This window comes from Monodelphis domestica, chromosome 2 (genome assembly GCF_027887165.1).
Source record: "Monodelphis domestica isolate mMonDom1 chromosome 2, mMonDom1.pri, whole genome shotgun sequence".
In the NCBI taxonomy this organism is placed as follows: domain Eukaryota; kingdom Metazoa; phylum Chordata; class Mammalia; order Didelphimorphia; family Didelphidae; genus Monodelphis; species Monodelphis domestica.
Genome location: NC_077228.1, coordinates 270,630,705 through 270,650,188, shown reverse-complemented (window position 1 = coordinate 270,650,188; position 19,484 = coordinate 270,630,705).

Here is a 19,484-nt window from a genome sequence, read left to right as displayed (position 1 = left end):
CATTGCCTAGCCCTTACTGCTTTTCCACTTTGGAACCAATACAGTATTGATTCTAAGACAGAAGGTACAGGTTTAAAAAAAAAAAAAGAAGTGTTGGGGGCAGTTGGGTAGCTCAGTGGATTGAGAGCCAGGCCTAGAGATGGGAGGTCCTAGATTCAAATCTGGTCTCAGATACCTGCCAGCTGTGTGACCCTGGGCAAGTCAACCCCCATTGCCTAGCCACTCTTCTGCCTTGGAACCAATACACAGTATTGACTCCAAGATGGAAGGTAGGGGTTTATTTAAAAAAAATAAGTGTTTCCTGATGCCCCTTAATTCTTCTGCCTTCCCTCTATTGATTATCTCCAATTTATCTTGTCTATAGCTTGTTTATCCATAGTTGTTAGCATTTTGTCTTCCCTATTAGAGTGTGAGTTCCTTGGGAGCAAATACTGTCTTTTGCCTTCCTTTTCAACCCTAGCACTTAGTACAGTGCCTGAGCCATAGTAATCATTTAGCAAATGCTTGTTGACTTGGCTGACTTGACTTTAGGAACACCAGGGTGAGACAATAACTCTCACCCAGGTCCTAGAGCTCACCAAAAATCCCATTTCTTTATATATGTCATTTGGTTAAATGGGTAGGATGCTGCTGTTCTTGGAATAAGGAAGAACTGAGTTTAGAGCTAAAACTTCCTAACTAGATTTGTGACATTTGGACAGTATAACCTTCCTGAACCTCAGATTCTTTACCTGTAAAATGAGCATAATAATACTTCATAGAGTGATGGTGAAGCTCCAATGAGATAATGGAGCCATTCTAGAGAGAGCAATTTGGAACCATGTCCAAAGGGTGTTGGCCCAGCAATACCACTAGTAGGTCTGTATCCCCAAAAGACCAAAGATAGAGGAAAAGGATCTAAGTGTACTGACATACTTGTAGCAGTTCTTTATGCGGTGGTAAAGAATTAAAACTGAAAGGATGTCCATCAATTTGGGAATGGATGAATAAGTTGTGATATTGTGCCATATGACAAACAAGATGACCACAAAAAACCTGGAAAGACTTATATGAAGGGATGCAAAATGAAGTGAATGGAACAGAACATTGGACTGAGTAACAATAACATCCGATGATCACTTATGAATGACTACTATTATCAGCAATGCAAGGATCCAGGACAACTCCAATGGACTGATGATGAAAAAAATATCCACTGCCATAAAAAAAAAAACAATGGGGGAGGCAGTCCAAATGTAGATTGAAACATACCATTCTTCATTTGATTTTCCTTCATGAATTTTTCTCTAGTGTAAGATATATATAGAAAGAGAGATCTTCTTTATAATATGATGAACATGGAAAAATGTATTGCATGATGCCATATGTACAACCTATATCACATTTCCTGGCAACTTGGGGAGGGAGGAAGGATGGGAGGGGGGATAGAAGAACATGAATCACAGAATGCCAGAAAATAATGATTAAAATTGTATCCTCATATAATCTGGAAAAATATATCAAACATTTTAGATGTTATAATAAAAATAAAGACCTTTATAAATCTTATATAACCTCCATCCCAAAGTACATTAATATGAGATTCTCTCCTTATTAGTGGAGATGAAGACCTTGTCCTGTAGAAACAGTGAGTTTGAGTTGACTGGAGGTTAAAGTTTCAACCTTTGCCAGTTCCCACTTTGGGACTCTCTAAACAAAAGTCTTCTTTAAAAGTAGCATCAAGGGAGCAACTAGGTGGTTCAGTGGATTGAAAGCCAGGCTTAGAGACAGGAAGTACTGGGTGCCAATTTGATTTCAGACACTTCCTAGTTGTGTGACCCTGGACAAGTCTCTTACCTTTCTTCTGCCTTGGAACCAATACAGAGTACTGATTCTAAGATGGAAGGTAAGGGCTTAAAAAATAAGTAGCATCAATCAGTTTCTAGCTACAAGAAGGAAGATGAGTTTGCTGAAGAAAAGAACTCCAGCTAGACATGAGAGAAGATGGAAGTCGCCATCATGGATCTATTCCAAGCTTGCTACTCTAGAGACTTCAGGAAATTTTCCCTTGGGTGAGATCCAGGACCTCTTTTTGTTCAGCTGGATTTTGTTGTTCCGTTGTTTCAATCATGACCTCTAGCTGATTTCCCTTACTCTCAATGGAGAGTATTTTCTGTATTACCTGGTGTATATTCCCCAGTATACCTGCTCTGATTTGGATAAATGAGCTATGTGTATTCATTAAGTGGGAAGGGGTCAAACTTTGGATATAGAGCTTGGAGTCCCCTTTCACTCCCCCAAATGAAAGAAGTTAAATGAAACCTGATTATATTCACTAGACAAATCATATTGAAGGAAGCTTACTGTTTAGATATTTTTCAGCCAAGTCTGACTCTCCATGACCCCATGTGGAGATTTTCTTGGCAAAGACACTGGAGTGGTTTGCCATTTCCTTCTCCAGATCATTTTATAGATGAGGAAACTGAGGCAAACATGGTTAAGTGACTTGCCCAGGGGCACATAGCTAGTGTCTGAACCCAGATTTGAACTCAGGAAGATGAGTCTTCCTGACTCCAGAAACTGAGGCAAACAGGGTTAAGTGACTTGCCATAGGGCACATAGCTAGTGTCTGAACCCAGATTTGAACTCAGGAAGATGAGTCTTCCTGACTACAGGCCTGACTTCCATTAGGCACCATCTAGCTGCCCACTTAAGGGAGCAGATCAATATAATTCTAATTTAGTTACTCCCTCCCTTTGAGCAGAGCAGTGATGGCCATCAGCTCTAATTTTCTGTGTCCCTTCCTGGCAAGAATGAAAATTTCTCTTGGAGAAAGTTGGAGCAGAAGGGGTTAAAAATATCTATTCTGCCTATATATGTGGGGCTCAGTCCACATTCATTGCCACACTTCAAGTCGGGTCAGCAAGTACTTTTCAGTGTGTACTGTATGCCAGGTTCTGCACTAAGTAAATACTGAAGATTCAAAGACAAGCAAAGACAATCTCTCAAGGAGTCCACAGTCCAATGTGGGAGATGGCACATAAACAACTTTGTATGAACAGGGCAGAGAAAGGACACTTTGGAGGTTGTCTTGGGGGAAAGAAACTAAGATTAAGGAGGAGTGGGGAAGGTCTCATCTAGAAGGTGAAATCTTAACTGAAACCTGAAGAAAGCCAGGGAAGCCAGGAGGCAGAGTTGAGAAGGGAGTGCCAACAAAAATACTCAGTCAGAAGATGGAGTGTCTTGTTCTAGGAACAGAAGGAGGCTGGTGGCACTAAATCACAGAGGAAGTTTAGGGGAGCAAAGCCTAATAAGTCTGGAAGGTAGGAAAGGAGGGCAGGATGTGAAAGACTTTAAAAGGCAAATGATTTTACATTTTATCCCAGGATAATAGAAAGCTTGTTGACTAGGGCATTGGCATGGACAGACCTGAAGTTTAGGAAGACCACTTTGGCCATTGAGTGGAGGAAGGATTGGAATGGGGAGAGACTTGAATCAAGGAGACATGCCAGCAGGCTAGGGCATGAGGTGATACTAGAAAACGTGAACTGTTTTTATTGTCCTAATAGTAGAGGATTGTGTGATTCCAAGACCAAGTTGTAGGTGGAGGGTGCGTCTTCAGATTATGAGTGCACTGCTCTTTCTGCCCTATCATGTATTTCTCTCTGGGTTCTAAAGGAATGGAGAGAGGCTGAGTTTGATGGAATCAAAGGTAAAAATGCAAGGACATTTCAGGGATATTGAGGAGCTGAGGGGGTGCTGAGGAAGAGAGCGAAAACAGAGATAGTCAAAAAATATTTATCTTCCTCGCTATTAAATATTTTATTTGCATGGGCATGCATTTCATTGACCTTATATTATTACATTTTCAAATCTAGCCCTTGTAGGTCTTCTCACGGCATCTATTTCTCTGGCTATTTACTTGGGGTCAAGGGGTAGGGATAGGTGAAAAGGAAGGAAAGACCATTACAGATTCAGTTGTTGTTTTTTCTTATTATTTTTCTTTAGTAAAATTTTCCAATTACATGTAAAAACAATTAAATATTTTTAAATTTTGTATTCCAAATTTTCTCCATCCCTCTCACCTCTTCCCCTACCCTAAGACTGCAAGAAGTTTGATATAGGTTATACATGTGCAGTTGTGTAAAACATTTCCATATTAGTCATGTGAAAGAAAACCAAACAAGAAATGTAAAGAAAGTTTTGGGGAGCTAGGCAGCTTAGTGGGTAGAGAACCAGGCCTGGAGATAGGAGACACTAGGTTCAAGTCTGACCTCAGGCACTTCTTAGCTATGTGACCCTAGGCAAGTCACTTAACCCCAGATGCCTAAAACTTACCTCTCTTTTGCCTTGGAAATTATATTTTTATAAATTCTAAGACAGAAAATAAAAGAGGGAAGGAAGGGAGGAAGGAAGGAAGGAAGGATGGAAGGAAGGAAGGAAAGAAGGAAGGAAGGAAGGAAGGAAGGAAGGAAGGAAGGAAGGAAGCAAGGAAGGAAGGAAGGAAGGAAGGAAGGAAGCAAGGAAGGAAGCAAGGAAGGAAGCAAGGAAGGAAGGAAGGAAGGAACTTTTGAAAATATGCTTCAAACTGTACCCAGATTCCATCAGTTCTTTCTTTGGTGGTAGCATTTTTCATCATAAATACTTGGTAATTATATTGCATTATTATTATATTGAGAATAGCCAAGTCATTCACAGTTGATCTTCATCCAATATTGCTGTTTTTGTGTACGATGTCCCCCTGGTTCTGATCATTTCATTTTGCATTACTTCATATAAGTTTTTCCAGGTTTTTCTAGGAGTGTCATGCTCATCATTTTTTATAACACCATAGTATTCCATCACAATCATATACCACAACTTGTTCATCCATTTTCAACCATTCCTCAATTTCCAATTCTTTGCCACCACAAAAAAGAGCTGCTATAAATATTTGTGTACATATAGATCCTTTTCCTTTTTTATCTCTTTGAGGTACAGACCTAGAAATTGTATTGCTAAATCAAAGGGCATACACAATTTTATAATCCTTTGGCTGTAGTTCCAAATTGCTCTCCAGAATGGCTGTATCAGTTCACAATTCCACCAATAATGCATTGATGTCTCAATTTTCCTGTGTCTCCTTCAACATTTGTAATTTTTCTTTTCTATCATATTAGCTAATCTGATAGGTATAAGATGGTACCTCAGAGTTGCTTTAATTTACATTTCTCTAATCAAGAGTTATTTCTATTTTTTATATGATTATAGATAGCTTTGATTTCTTCATCTGAAAACTGCCTTTTTATCCTTTGACCATTTATCAATTGAGAAATGACTCCTATCCTTATAAATTTGACTCAGTCCTCTACATATTTGAAAGATGAAACCTTTATCTGAGAAACCTTCTGTAAATTCTACACCCCACCCATTTTTCTTTCTAATCTTGGCTGCATTGGTTTTGTTTGTGTAAAATCTTTCTAACTTGATATAATCAAAATTACCTATTTTATGCCCCATAATACTCTCTATATCTTGTTTGATCTTAAATTCTTCTCTTATCTATAGATCTGACAGGGAAACTAAATTGTGTTCCCCTGATTTGCTTATGGTATCACCCTTTATGTCTAAATCATCTATCCATTTCTCTTATCTTGGCATATGGTGTGAGATATTAATCTATTTCAAATTTCTTTCTAATTTTCCTAAAAATTTTGTCACATAGTGAGATCTTGTTCCAAAAGATGCAGTCTTTGAGTTTATCAAACACTATATTACTATTGTCATTATTGTCAATATGTGTATTGTGTACTTAATCTATTCCTCTGATCCAGCACTCTATCCCTTAGCCTGTTTTGATGATTACTGCTTTATGATATAGCTTGAGATCTGAGATGAGTAAATCACTTCCCTTCACCTTTTTTTCATTAGTTCCCTTGTTCTTCTTGACCTTTTGTTCTTCCAGATGAATTCTGTTATTCTTTTTTTCTAGCTCTATAAAATAATTTGGTAGTGTGGTATGGGACTGAATAAATAAATTGATTTAGGTAAGAGTTTTTCATTATATTGGCTCAGCCTACACATAAGCAATTAAATTTTTTCCATTTGTTCAGATTTTACTTTATTGATGTGAAAAGTATGTTGTAATTGTGTTCATAAGGTTCCTAATTTTTCGGGGTGGGGTAGTTTTTTAGAACTTTATATTGTCTACAGTTACTTTAAATGGAATTCTTCTTTCTATCTCTTGCTCCTGGACTTTGTTGCAACATATAGAAATGCTGATGATTTCTGTTGGTTCTTGCAACTTTGCTAAAGTTGTTAATTATTTCAACTAGTTATTTCCAATTTTTAAAAAATGTTAGTTACACGTAGAAATTATTTCTGACAAATGTTTTTTGACATCTTAAAATTCAGATTTTTCCTTCCTTCCCCCCCGTCACCAAGGCAGTAAACAGTCTGATATAGGTTATATCATCACTTTCATATAATATATATTTCCATATTGCTCATGTCATAATAGAAAACATATCACAAATACAACAGAAATATCATAAAGGAAATAATAGTGGAAGATGGCTTACTTTGGTCTGCATTCACACTCTAACAGTTCTTTCATTGACTATGGACAGCATTTTCATCATGAGTGCCTTCTGGTTACCTTGGAGACTTGCTTTACTGATCATGGTTTGGTCTTTCACAGTTGATCATTGAATAATATTTCTGTTGCTGTAAACATTGTTCTCCTGTTTCTGCTCACTGCACCTTGCAGCGGGCCATATAAGTTTTTACAGGTTTTTTCTGAACTCATTTTGTTCATTGTTCCTTAGGGTACAATAGTATTCCATTATAACCATATACAACTTGTTCATCCACTGGCCATTTTTTGGACAACCCCTGAGTTTCCAATTCTTTCCCACTACAAAAAGGGAAAAAGGGCTGCTAAAATATTTTGGTACAGATAGTTCTTTTCCTCTTATCTCTGATCTCTTCGGGTACAGACCTAATAATGGTATTACTGGGTCAAACAGTACGCATAGTTTTGTGACCTTTTTTTTAGTGTGGTTCCATATGAATTGCCTGTTCATATTCCTTGATCATTTTTCTTTTTTTTCTTTTTTCTTTTCTTTTTTTTAAATTTCCAAACATTATTCACTGGAAACAAAGATCATTTTTTCTTTTCCTCCCCTCCCCCCCTCCCACCACCTTTCCCTCTCCCATAGCCGACGCACGATTTCACTGGTTATCACATGTGTTCTTGACTCAAACCCATTTCCCTGTTGTTGCTATTTGCATTAGAGTGTTCATTTAGAATCTCTCCTCAGTCATATTCCCTCAACCCCTGTAGTCAAGCAGTTGCTTTTCATCGGTGTTTTTACTCCCACAGTTTATCCTTTGCTTGTGGATAGTATTTTTTAGATCCCTGCAGATTGTTCAGGGACATTGCATTGACACTAATGGAGAAGTCCATCACCTTCGATTGTACCACAGTGTATCAGTCTCTGTGTACAATGTTTTCCTGGTTCTGCTCCTTTCCCTCTGCATCACTTCCTGGAGGTCATTCCAGTCTCCATGGAATTCCTCTACTTTATTATTCCTTTTAGCACAATAGTATTCCATCACCAACATATACCACAGTTTGTTCAGCCATTCCCCAATTGATGGGCATCCCCTCATTTTCCAATTTTTGGCCACCACAAAGAGCGCAGCTATGAATATTCTTGTACAAGTCTTTTTCCTTATTATCTCTTTGGGGTACAAACCCAGCAGTGCTATAGCTGGATCAAAGGGCAGACAGTCTTTTATCACCCTTTGGGCATAGTTCCAAATTGCCCTCCAGAATGGCTGGATCAATTCAAAACTCCACCAGCAATGAATTAGTGTCCCCACTTTGCCACATCCCCTCCAGCCTTCATTACTTTCCATAGCTGTCATGTTAGCCAATCTGCTAGGTGTGAGGTGATACCTCAGAGTTGTTTTGATTTGCATCTCTCTGATTATAAGAGATTTGGAACACTTTTTCATGTGCTTATTAATAGTTTTGATTTCTTTGGCTGAGAACTGCCTGTTCATGTCCTTTGCCCATTTGTCAATTCGAGAATGGATTGATTTTTTGTAGAATTGATTTAGTTCTTTGTAAATTTGAGTAATTAAACCTTTGTCAGAGGTTTTTATGAAAATTGTTTCCCAATTTGTTGCTAACCTTCTGATTTTGGTTACATTGGTTTTGTTTGTACAAAACCTTTTTAATTTGATGTATTCCAGATTATTTATTTTGCATTTTGTAACTCTTTCTAATTCTTGCTTGGTTTTGAAGTCTTTCCCTTCCCACAGGTCTGACATGTATACTATTCTGTGTTCGCCTAATTTTTTTATAGTTTCCTTCTTTATGTTCAAGTCATTCACCCATTTGAATTTATCTTGGTGTAGGGTGTGAGGTGTTGATCTAAACCTAATCGTTCCCACACTGTCCTCCAATTTTCCCAGCAGTTTTTATGAAATAGTGGATTTTTGTCCCAAAAGCTGGGATCTTTGAGTTTATCGTATACTGTCTTGCTGAGGTCGCTTTCCCCCAGTCTATTCCACTGATCCTCCTTTCTGTCTCTTAGCCAGTACCAAATTGTTTTGATGACCACTGCTTTATAATATAGTCTGAGATCTGGGACTGCAAGTCCCCCTTCCTTTGTATTTTTTTTCATTATTTCCCTGAATATCCTTGATCTTTTGTTCTTCCAAATGAACTTTGTTATAGTTTGTTCTAAATCAGTAAAAAATTTTTTTGGAAGTTCCATGGGTATGGCACTAAATAGATGAGTTTGGGTAGGACGGTCATTTTTATTATATTGGCTCGTCCTACCCATGAGCAGTTAATGTTCTTCCAATTGTTCACGTCTAGTTTTAGTTGTGTGGAAAGTGTTTTGTAGTTATGTTCATATAGATCCTGTGTTTGTCTCGGGAGATAGATTCCTAAGTATTTTATTTTCTCTAAGGTAATTTTGAATGGGATTTCTCTTTCTAATTCTTGCTGCTGAGCTGTGTTGGAATTATATAGAAATGCTGATGACTTATGTGGGTTTATTTTGTATCCTGCTACTTTGCTAAAGTTGTTGATTATTTCGATTAGCTTTTTTGGTTGAATCTCTAGGATTCTTTAAGTAGACCATCATGTCATCTGCAAAGAGTGATAATTTGGTCTCCTCCTTGCCTATTTTAATGCCTTCAATTTCTTTTCCTTCTCTAATTGCTACTGCTAGTGTTTCTAATACAATGTCAAATAATAGAGGTGATAATGGGCATCCTTGTTTCACTCCTGATCTTAATGGGAATGGATTTAGTTTATCCCCATTGCAGATGATATTAGTTGATGGTTTTAGATATATACTGTTTATTATTTTTAGGAATGACCCTTCTATTCCTATGCTTTCTAGTGTTTTTAGTAGGAATGGGTGTTGTATTTTGTCAAAGGCTTTTTCTGCGTCTATTGAGATAATCATGTGGTTCTTGTTGGTTTGCTTGTTGATGTGGTCAATTATGTGGATAGTTTTCCTAATATTGAACCAGCCCTGCATCCCTGGTATAAATCCTACTTGATCATGGTGGATGACCCTTCTGATCACTTGCTGGAGTCTTTTTGCTAGTATCCTATTTAAGATTTTTGCATCTATATTCATTAGGGAGATTGGTCTATAATTTTCTTTCTCTGTTTTTGGCCTGCCTGGCTTTGGAATTAGTACCATGTTTGTCTCATAAAAGGAGTTTGGTAGAACTCCCTCTTTGCTTATTATGTCAAATAGTTTGTATAGTATTGGAGTTAGCTGTTCTTTGAATGTTTGATAGAATTCACTGGTGAATCCATCAGGCCCTGGGGATTTTTTCTTAGGAAGTTCTTTGATGGCCTGTTGGATTTCTTTTCCTGATATGGGATTATTTAAGAAATCTATTTCTTCTTCTGTTAGTCTAGGCAATTTGTATTTTTGTAAATATTTGTCCATATCACCTAGGTTGGTATATTTATTGCCATATAGTTGGGCAAAGTAGTTTTTAATGATTGCCTTAATTTCCTCTTCATTGGAGGTGAGATCCCCCTTTTCATCCTTGATGCTGTTAATTTGCCTTTCTTCTTTCCTTTTTTAATTAGATTAACCAGTACTTTGTCTATTTTGTCTGTTTTTTCAAAGTACCAGCTTCTAGTCTTGTTTATTAGCTCAATAGTTCTGTCACTTTCGATTTTATTAATTTCTCCCTTAATTTTTAGGATCTCTAGTTTGGTTTTCTTCCGGGGGTTTTTAATTTGTTCGTTCTCAAGTTTTTTAATTTGCATTTCCAATTCCTTGATCTCTGTCCTCCCTAATTTGTTAATATATGCACTCAGGGATATGAATTTTCCTCTAAGTACTGCCTTGGCTGCATCCCATAAGGTTTGAAAGGATGTCTCGCCGTTGTCATTTTCTTCAACGAAATTATTAATTGTTTCTATGGTTTCTTTTCTAACTATCCAATTTTGGAGTATCATATTATTTAATTTCCAATTAAATTTTGATTTGACTCTCCATGCACCCTTATGATCAATATTTTTATTGCCTTGTGATCTGAAAAGGCTGCATTTATTATTTCTGCTTTTCTGCATTTGAGTGACATGTTTCTGTGACCTCGTGTATGATCTATTTTTGTGAATGTGCCATGTGGTGCTGAGAAGAAGGTGTATTCCTTTTTGTCCCTATTTATTTTTCTCCATATGTCTATGAACTCTAATTTTTCTAAAATTTGATCCACCTCTTTTACCTCTTTCTTGTTTATTTTTTGGTTTGATTTATCTAAATTTGATAGTGGTTGGTTCAAGTCTCCCACTAATATGGTTTTACTGTCTATATCCTCCTTCAATTCTCCTAGTTTCTCTATTAAAAATTTGGATACTATACCATTTGGTGCATACATGTTGATTAGTGATATTTCCTCATTGTCTATACTCCCTTTTAGCAGAATATATTTACCTTCCCTATCCCTTTTGATCAGGTTTATTTGTGCTTTGGCTTTGTCAGATATCATGATTGCAACTCCTGCCTTCTTTCTATCAGTTGAGGCCCAAAAGGTCTTACTCCAACCTCTAATTCTAACCTTGTGAGTGTCAACCCACCTCATATGTGTTTCTTGAAGACAACATATGGTAGGGTTTTGGGTTCTAATCCAATCTGCTATTTGTCTACGTTTTATGGGTGAGTTCATCCCATTCACGTTCAAAGTTATGATTGTCATTTGTGGATTTGCTGGCATTTTGATACCTTCCCCTCGTTCTGACCTTTCTTCTTTAGCTATCTCCTTTTGTACCAGTGATTTGCTTTAGGTCAGTCCCCCTAGTCCCCTCCCTTGAGATGCTTCCCTTTCTAGCCCCTCCCTTTTTGTGCTCCCTTCCCCTCCCCCCTCCTCTTCCCTCCCTTTTTATGCTCCCTCCCCCCTCCTCTTCCCTCCCTTTTTATGTTCGCTCCCCCCCCCAATTTTCCTTTCTTTCTTGCCCTAATGGATAAGATAGAATTCAGGATCCCACTGGATCTAGATGTTCTTCCCTCTCAGATTTAATTTCACTGAGAGTAAGGTTTAAGTAATTCCACTTCACGCTCTCTTCCTCTCCTTCTCATATGAGAGTTCTTCCCCTCCCCTTCCCATGTGTATCTTTATATGGGAAAGGTTATTCTATTAAGTGCCCCCTATTTCTTGAAGTAAGTCTTAGTATTATCGATGGTTCCCCCCCTCCCTTTTCCTTTTTTTGTCCCCACTTTCCCCAAATCTTCTTAATGCCCCAATCTTTCCCTATGCATGTTTCTTCTAACTACTCTTAAGATGCTACAATTTTTGAGAGTTACACAAAACATTTTCCCCACATATTAATATATATAATTTGATGTAAATGTAGTCCTTATAGAAGAGAGTTTGACTTAAAGAAAAAGATAAGATTTATCTCCTTTTCCCTTTCTTTCATATTTACCTTTTCATGTTTCTCTTGCTTTCTGAGCTTGGATATCGAACTCTCCACAGAGCTCTGGTCTTTTCTTAGCAAATGCCTGGAAATCTTCTATTTTGTTGAATGCCCATACTTTCCCCTGGAAGTATATAGTCAGTTTTGCTGGGTAGTTGATTCTTGGTTGGAGACCCAGCTCTCTTGCCTTTCTAAATATCGTGTTCCATGCTTTGTGGTCTCTTAGTGTGTTAGCCGCTAAGTTGTGTGTGATCCTTATGGGAGCCCCCTTATATCTGAAGCTCCTCTTCTTGGTTTCTTGTAGGATTTTCTCCTTTTCTTGGAAGCTCTTGAATTTGGCAATTACATTCCTAGGGGTTGTCTTTTGGGGATTTAGTATAGAAGGTGTTCTATGAACCCTTTCTATTTCTATTTTGCCCCCTTGCTCCAGAACGTGTGGGCAATTTTCTTTTATAATCTCCTGTAGAATAATATCGAGTTTATTGTTTATCTCTGGCTTTTCTGGGAGATCGATAATTCAGAGGTTGTCTCTTCTTCCTCTGTTTTTGAGATCGGTGACCTTCTCAGTGAGATATTTTATGTTTTCTTCTAATTCATTAATTTTTTGGGTTTGCTTTATTGATTCTTGCTGTTTTATGATCTCGCTTTCTTTGAGTTGCTTGATTCTGGTCGTTAGGGAGTGGTTTTGCTTTTCAGCTTTGTCTGCCCTTCTATTGGATGCTTCGAGCTCTTTTTCCAATTGAGCAGTAGTATCTGTCAGACTGCTGATCTCTTCCTCCCATTTTTCTTTCCAGGTTTCCATCTTTTGGGTAAGCTCCAGTTTGAGATCTTCCAGAGCCTGTTGATAGTTTCCATTTTGGGAGGCATGTTCTGATTTTTTTTTTTTTTTGGATTTCTTCCTCATTCTCTTCTTTTCCTTGGGTACTTCCACCATAAAAGTTTTCAATAGTCACCTTTTTCCCTTTCTTCCTGGAGGCTTGATTTTGGGCCATGTGAGCCATCCCTTTGGTGGTTTTATTCCCCTTTCCTTTTTGGTCTGGGGTCTGAGTGGTATGGGCGGGTTTTCTGTGAATTTAGGTTGCCTCAGACTAATTCTTCCCAGTCTCCAAGGTTTCTTAGAGCGCTGGGCCCCTGATCACAGCCACACTGCCCAGGTGTTCAGCTCCGCCCAGATAATCAGTGTGTGGTCAGCCCCCGGTGTTTAGCTCCACCCAGATACTCAGCGCAACCACCCCAAGTACAGCTCCACTGACCCCCGTGCTCAGTGCCAGGTTCTCCAGTGAAACTGCCCTGAGATGTTTTTTCCTGGCAGTCCCCAGATCCCAAGGACCCTGGAGTGGCCCCCCAGACAGAGACGTTCCCCACTCACTCGCTGTCCCAGTGAGAGCTCAGGTAGCTCACTCTGGTTTTGTGGGGGAGGTGGGGGGGGGAAGGGCGGCTCAGTTCACGTTTCTGTGCAAGCTTTTCCTCCTTCTTATTATAATGTGGAAATGTTCAAATCCCACATACCTTCGCCTCTGTGGAGTACTGGGGAGTACTGGGGTGTCCTTCTGTTCCTCCAAAGGTGATTTTTATGCTCCTTTGATGTAGTCTGTTTCGTTCGGTGCCAGGGAGAGGAAGCGTGTGGGGTCTAGATTGCAGCCATGATTACCCGGAAGTCCTTGATCATTTTTCAGTTGAAGATTGCTTTGTTTCATTATAAATTTGACTCAGTTCTCTATATATTTGAGGAATTAGGTTTTTGTCACAAACACTTGTTATAATTTTTTTCCAAATGTGTTGTTTCACTTCTAATCTTGCTTGCATTGGTTTTGCTTGTACAAAACCTTTTTCGTTTAATGGAATCAAAATTACCTATTTCATTTTTGATAATGTTCTCTGTGGCTTGTTTGATCATAAATTCTTCCTTTATCCACAAATCTGACAGGTAAATTTACCCATGTTTTCCCAATTTGTTTATGATGTCATCCTTTTATTTCTAGATCAAGTATCCATTTTGGCTTTATCGTGGTGTTGGTCCATGTCAACTAGTTTTTTAATGATTCTCTAGGATTCTCCAAGAATCATCTGCAAAGTGTAATCATTTTGTTTCCTTATTGCCTATTCTAATTCCTTCCATTTCTTTTTTCTTCTTATTGCTATAACTGGCATTTCTATACAATATTGAATGGCAATGGTGATAACGGGCATCCTTGCTTCACTCCTGATTTTATTAGGAAGGTTTCTAGCTTATCCCCTTTACAGATAATGCTTGCCGATGGTTTTAGATAGATACTATATATCATTTTAAGGAAAGCTTCATTTATTGCTATGCTCTCTAGTGTTTTTAATAGGAATGAGTGATGTATTTTGTCAAAAGCTTTTTCTGCCCTCTTCTATTTTTCTAATGGACAAAGAATGAAACTTCACCTTCTATAATGATGTTTCATAAATTCCTATCTTTGGCAAAAAGTTTAAAGTCTGAAAAACTTATTATCAAAGGCTCTAACTTCTTAAAATAATAATAATCGCTAAAATTTATGTGGTGCTTATATATGCTTTCTTTTAATATATGTTTTTCAAAAACTCTTACCTTCTAAAAGTCTTATTACCATTTCTATGACAGAAGAGTGGTAAAGGCAAGGTGATTGGGATTAAGTGACTTGCCCAGGATCACACAACTAAGAAGTAGTTCAGTAAGAAGTAAGTAGTAGTAGAAGGTCAAATTTAAACGTAGGTCCTCTTCATTTCCAGGCCTGGTGCTCTATCCACTTTATCCATATAGTAGGCTCATATATTTTCTTTTAAACCTCATTCTTCCTTCCTGAATCCTTCTCAAAAAAAAAACACACATTGTGTTTATAATTAAAATGACTTGAATTTAAACCCTAATTCTGATATTTGCGAGCATAGCATTGGGCAACTCAATTCACTTTCCTGGGCCTCAATTTCCTCCATTTGTAAAAGGGGATTGATCTAGATGGCTTCTAGGGTCAATTTCTGCCTCTATGAGGTATGATCTGATGTTCGTGCCATTAGCTCCTGCCACGTTACCACTAAGCTCTAAAGAATGAAGACCAGACTGAACCTCAAGAGGATATCAGAGACATGAGTGGAGAATACTTTAGATATCTCATCAGAACAAGGTATAGTCCTGGTTGGGAAAGGCTTGAACCATGGGCTCCCTTGAGTAAAGTCCCTAGTATTGACTGGAGGGGGCAGGATGGGGTTCAAGAAGTTGTTCCCTAATGGTTTATGTAAATGAGAGGGCTAGAATCTCAAAACAAACAAGACCAACTCAAGAATCTAGTGGCTGAGTCTTGAAGGGAGCCCAGATGGAAGGCAGCATCTGAAGTCAACTGGAGGACCAAAATCAAGATACCAGGGACACTAAAGCAAGCAGGGAGCCTTGCTGGTTCACCCTGGGATCGTGAGGACTGGACAAGTTACTGGATGTTGAACTACCGCCAAAGAGACATCTAAATTGGTCTTAATCCAACTGTGAGTTCCAGCTGGCTTTCACCTCCAGTGTCTTCTGAAGCCCCAACACTGTTCTCCATGGCAACACCAGAGTCTATGGAAGGCGGGGGTGGGTTTCAGCTACACTGCTAATCTCCAGTAAATTCCCATTTATCCAGAGTGGTTGGGGAATGGGGCTATACTAGGTTAATGGATTCATTAAGTTAAATGAGAATCTGCTTTATCAAATGAGGTGACATTCAGAAAACCACTTCTGCAGGGGTGAAGTGCTATACAAATGTATTAATAGTATTAGATCGTGGAGGAATTGTCCAATTTTTCAAAGGTTTAGAATGCAATGAGACACAAGTGCCACTAAAACTATGCTGAGCCTGAATTAATCTTTTTTAGATGATTCAGGAGCTTTTGGGAGGCAATGTGGTACAAAGAGAGGGAACTGGAATGAGAGCCAGTGGAGCTGAGTTCAAATCTTGACTCAACAATTCCTTAGCTATTTGACACGGGGTAAGTGACTTACCTCTCTGGCCCTCAGATTTATCATTTATAAAATGAGGATGTTGGACTGGATGGCCTTGCAAGGCCCCATGTTGCTCCAAAACCATGGGGCTACAATCTTAGAGGGCCTTATTGTGAAAAACAGTTCTCAGTTTACAGAACCATCATGTAAAGGGAAGTAAAGGGAATCTGGAAGACTTTCCCCACCATCCTATCTTCAAGGCTTATTTCAAATATCCCCTCCTTGAGTGGCCTCCCTTGATTCCTCAGGCCAAAATCTCCCAGTCCTGCATAAATTTTGAAGTATGGTGTTTGGACTTCTCTTGGGAACTTAAAATGTTCTGATTTCTAATAGTGTTATTTGTGCCCTGGCTTCATCTTCCCTAGGAGACTATAAGTTCCATGAGGAAAGGGGTCAAACATCCTATCTATGTTTTATGTTTCTTCTAGAGTCTGTCTGGGTGCTCCATTGCTGTCATTCAGTAGTTTCAGCTCTTTATGACTCCAAATGGAGTTTTCTTGGCAAAAATACTAGAATGGTTTGACATTTCCTTCTCCAGCTCATTTTACAGATGAGGAAACTGAGGCAAAAAGGGTTAAATACCTTGCCTATGATCACACAGCTAGGGTCTAATGCCACATTTGAACTAAGGTCTTCTTTTTCTTTTTTTAAACCCTTACCTTCCATCTTAGAATCAATACCGTGTATTGGTTCCAAGGCAGAAGAGTGGTAAAGACTAGGCAATGAGGGTTAAATGACTTGCCCAGGGTCACACAGCTGGGAAGTGTCTGAGGCCACATTTGAACCCAGGATCTCCAGTCTCTAGGCCTGGCTCTCAATCCACTGAGCCACCCAGTTGCCCCTGAACTAAGGTCTTCTTGACTTCAGACCCAGTGCTATATCCACTGTAACACCCAGCTGCCTTGGTCCTCCACAGTATACACTTAATAAATATTTCATGTATAAATAGATGATGATCCCCAGGCCACTTATCCAGGCCCCTAAGTCTATTGTTGTCTCCAAGATATATTTAACTCAGGGTCCTCTTAGCCTTTAAATTTAAAGTGGTAGAGAGGAAACAACTAATCCTTCCCTCAGCCTTTGCCACTAACTATCCAAATTCTCTTCCTTACTTCAGGTCCAAGGCAGCATGACTGAAGAAAGCTGATCCAACAGGGTTCTTTACCCCCGAGGAAAGAAATCTAGAGATAAAAACAGTGACTGATGAATCCCTGGATGTAACTCCTGAAAACCAAAGGAACTATGTATCTGATCTCCTTTTATCTACTTCTGAATATAAAACATGAGCCGGAATGTTCAGCAGTCCCACATGGTTAATCTGCAGTCCTGGTTGAGCCTCACATGTGCCATATGCTGACAGCTGGGTGGCCCAGTGGAAAGAGTGCGGAGTCCAAGCTCAGATTCAGACTCGGACACTAGCTGTGTGGCCCTGGCCAAGTCGCTTCACTTTTGGTCCTTAGTTTTCTCAGCTGTAAAACAGAGATAGAATCATACTTACAGAGCTACTGTGAAGATCTTATAATATATTTGTAAAGTGCTTAGCACAGTGCCTGGCATATAGCAGGCACTTACAAATTGCTTGTTCCATGTCCCCATTGTTCTTCCCTCTATGGTATGCATGAAAATCAAAACCACAGGCTGGCTATTGTCCTGGCTGAAGCCTTTATCTTGGTGAGTTCCCTGTGAGGGTGAGCTGTGGGTCTCTATTCCTTAAATCCAGAATCCAACTGATAGAATAGCTTAGAGGGAAATCAATGGAATTAGAGCTTTGAGGCCAGCCTTACTAACCCCGTCAAACTGGCTTTCTCACTTCATCAGAGTCTCAGTTTCTTTATTTGTAAAATAGAGATAATACTACTTGGGCTGCTTATCTTAGAGGGAAGGGCAGGAGAAGTGTCCTCTGGAACTGCAATTCCTTTGGTTAAGGAAAGTTCCAGTGTGGAAGTTCCCTCTACTAATACAGATCTGTTGGGCAATTTATACTATTAGACTTGCCTGGGACTCAGAGATTAAGTGATTTGCCAAAGGCCACCTAGTATTAGAGTCAGGAAATGAACTCGGATCTTCCTGACTCCTTCCAGGACTACCAAAGCACTGCCTCACCTCCTTATGGTTTGTTGTGATAAAAACATCTTATACTTCATGAATGAATACTTTAAAGTGGCATTTAAGCAGGTGTGACCATTAATGTCATTGGCTTCCTGGGTCCTGATCCACAGTGTTCCCTGTTGTATATTGTAACAGTTAATTTAGTCTCTTGTAATAAAAGTATTATATTTTATGAGGTTTGTTAATGATTGGATACAAAATAATAAGCCATGTGCCTAGGGCACGATTAGCCCATTCACAACCTACTTACAACATGTTACAATCTCTGAGTAGAGGAAGAGAGAGAGGCTGAAGTAGGCGTTGCAGCCAGTTTAAATACAAATTGTGTTCTCACCCAGGTGGGGACTCAGGTGAGATTATAGGGAATTCTGGGAAGTACCAAGGACTTCTGGGGATTGAAGTCTGGGGTTCAGCCTGAAGATTCTCTTTTTTCATAATACAGGTCAGGATCAAGGTCATTCCATCAAAACAAATTGTCAGAGGAGGTGGCAAATGGCAAACTTACTTGAGAATTGTGTTCAGAAAAAGATTCTAATCTATTTGAATAACGAGAGGCAAGAGAATATACCAGGGCTCCTCTTTTCCCAACTTTAATTAATGAACCAAGATTCACGGAAAGTTCAAGAGAAAAATAATCTCTAAATGGCTGTTGAGAATCATCTTTGGCTGTTTGTTATTTTCTATTTGTAAAACCAGCATTTCCACCAAAATAAACATTGTGTAGACATGAGATTCTGCAACCTCAGTTGTTTCCTTTAAATGATGAAACTGTTTTGTATCTTGGTTTAAAAACTGCTCCATAAATTCAGACACCCATGTTTGGAGAAGGCTTGTTCTATGTGGTAGTCACAACCATTGTCCAGCACCACCATTCACCTGATTGGTAGGTTTGGTGGCTAGGAGAAATAAGAAGTTTCTTTCTTTCCTTTTTTTTAACCCTTACCTTCTGTCTTAGTATGAATTCCAAGACAGAAGAATGGCAAGGGCTAGGCAACTGGGGCTAAGTGACTTGCCCAGGGTCACATAGTTAGGAAGTGTCTGAGACTAAATTTGAAACCAGATCCTTCTGACTCTGGGCCTGGAGCTGTATCTACTAAGCTGCCTGGCTGTCCTGAAATAATCTGTTTCTATAGGATTGGTTCTACAACCAGAGAGCAAACAAGATCAATTCAATTTAGCAACATTTATTAAGCATTTACTCTATGTGAAGCTTTCTTTCTGTTTGGTACTGTGAAAGGTACAAAGAGAAATAAGACCCAGTCCTTCTTTTCATGTAGCTAATTATGGGATGGACTACATTTATTTTATAAACCCTTACTTTCAATTGATTCTAAAGCAGAAGAGAAGTAAAGGCTAGGTAATTGGGATTAAATGACTTGCCCAGGGTCACACAGCTAGGAAGTGTCTAAAGTCATATTTGAACCCAGGACCTCTCCCATTCAGACCTGGCAATCTGTGTTCCCAAGATGCCCC